At 47.6% G+C, this 2,266-nt stretch overlaps 1 long non-coding RNA gene across 1 annotated transcript; it reads left to right on the top strand.

Moving 5' to 3' along the window:
* The first annotated feature begins 1,682 nt into the window (after positions 1–1,682).
* LOC140582955 (uncharacterized) lies at positions 1,683–2,161 on the top strand. Its single transcript, XR_011985759.1, has 3 exons — positions 1,683–1,786; positions 1,870–1,989; positions 2,071–2,161. It is a non-coding gene; the product is annotated as an uncharacterized lncRNA (long non-coding RNA).
* Positions 2,162–2,266: the final 105 nt, after the last annotated feature.

Here is a 2,266-nt window from a genome sequence, read left to right as displayed (position 1 = left end):
TTTTTTTGTTGTTGTTTTTTTATATCCGCAATACTTCCAACAGGCATTTCCTGCTCTGCCCCGTGTGCAAGAAGACACAGGCAAGCCTCTCGGTGCATCTGACTAGGGTGTGCATGAAGAGATCTTCGAAAGAAGCCATCCAAGAAGTAGTGGAGAAGGCAAAGCAGGATGCGCTTGAAGTTCTGCAGTGGGGCAGGGTGTTCAGCTACAGGCACCTGCGAGACATTATGGATGATGCTAATCCTATGAGCAGGTTGGTGGGAAAACTCTTCAGTCTTTTTTACACATCTCGCTTCGTTTCTTCAGTATGACATTTACTAACAGTTTTTTTTATTTACTTATTTATCTGAAAGGATGATCCAGGAGCTGGAGCGTCGCCACATGGTGGTGCCTGACACCCCCTCCCCAGCAGTAGCGGCGCAGACCAGCAGTGTTCCTGTGATGGCTGGTACAACCGTGCAGCGACCGGAGAGCTCGGCGACTGAGCAGTCGGAGGACGCAGTCAGTGTCAGCAACGGCGAGATCTTTCAAGTGTGAGTATGAGTGTCTCGGATTTGCAGCTTCATTGATACCTTTTGCTTTTGCTTGTGAGCCAATTGAAGGTGCAATTTTAAGACGAAATATGTTTTCCACATGGCAGTACCCGGGAGGTGCAGTGGCCACAGACCTCCAGGCACATGATGCAGGAGAAGGGACTGCACCGGAAACATTCTCTGGACCATCCCCTCCTGAAGGGCTTCGCCGCATACTTGGAGAAGGATCTCCTGATTGAGAATTTCAAGCAGACGGTGAGGTCTCCCATAAAAGTTCACTCTATTATTTTTTGGAGCTTTATATCTACGCAATATATTCATTAAGTAATGCCGATCTTATTTTCCAGGTGGAAAACGTCAGCAGGTTCATGTTTTTTGTGAACCCTGAAGAGCCATCCCTTGAATTTCTGAGGGAGAGGGAGAGGACGAAGCTCTTCTTTCGGGAGCTGACTGAGGCTGGTCTCTCCAGGCAGACTCAGGTCAACTACATGAAGAGCCTGAAGAGGTTGGTAGCATGTAGATTTTTAACAGTATATTGTAGGTTTGTGTTGTATTGTCGTATCTGTTTTCTTCAAGGAAGTTCAGTCCTCCCACTATTGTCATGGTGGCATGTACAAGTTTATGTACATATGGATACTTACATACATGTCCTTCCTCTGACAGATTCCTCAAGTACCACACCGTGGCCACCGACCTCCGGCGTGACAACATTGCCTTGTGGAATGAGGCAATGTTCTTCGTGGAGTACCTGGGCTCACTCCAGCAGAGCTCTGCAAAGTTGGTGAGTAAGGAGATGACGCAAAGGAGGTAAGTTCAACTGTCAACACCCGTTAAATTCCATATTATGATTTGATTATACATCTCCTCTACTGTGTTTAACACACTCATAATGTTTTTTTTTTATCTCCCTCACTGCTCCTGGAGTGCACTGCATGGAGAAGCAGAGCCATTTTACATTGTGAGCACATTTTATTAAAATGTGTACTGTATTGATTAGGATTGACAGTAATTGAATTTTCTTCTCCCACCCACATAGTCATGTCATTCTCACGGGGATGAGCCCAGAGAAGAGTCCAGAGGACTGCTGGGCCGTGCTGAGGGCTGCCAAGAACGACTTCTTGGCAGTCCTTGGCAAGGTGTATCCAGAGGAGATGCCCCTGGAGTGTGCAGAGTGCTGCCTTGTCCTCTACTACCTGGAGGCCACGGTGATTCTGAAGCATCTCCAGCCACCAGGCGTGGTGGAGCACATGACCGTAAGTGTTGTATTCTTTTTGTCTTCACTTTTCCTTTTTGCAGATACTCTTATTTATCAGTGGGACATCATTGTATTGTGTAGGTCCAGGAGTGGATGACCAGGAGCACGTCCGAGGCCGACCATACGGTGATTGTGGTGAAGGAACACAAGACGTCGGCGCAGCAAGCGGCCACGTTTGCATTGTCCTCTGAGGAGGAGACGGTAAGTATATCAAGTTTGATAAGATTTATTTCATAGTTTATTTCAAGAGCAGCGATTTAATCTGTTTTCCTCTGCCAACAGTGGTTCGACATCTACTTCACCCAGGTACGGCCACAGCTCCTGAGCTCCAAGAGGAGCCGGACGACACTGGATGACCTGGGAGGAGACAAACGGTTCTTCGTCTCCACCACAGGCAGGCCGGTGTTCAACGCTTCGAATGACCTCAACCGGCTGCACCAAAAGTGAGCTGATCATCATGATTAATTCCCCCTATAAT

Source organism: Paramormyrops kingsleyae, chromosome 25 (assembly GCF_048594095.1).
Source record: "Paramormyrops kingsleyae isolate MSU_618 chromosome 25, PKINGS_0.4, whole genome shotgun sequence".
Lineage (NCBI taxonomy): Eukaryota > Metazoa > Chordata > Actinopteri > Osteoglossiformes > Mormyridae > Paramormyrops > Paramormyrops kingsleyae.
This window is presented reverse-complemented; position numbering and strand designations above follow the sequence as displayed.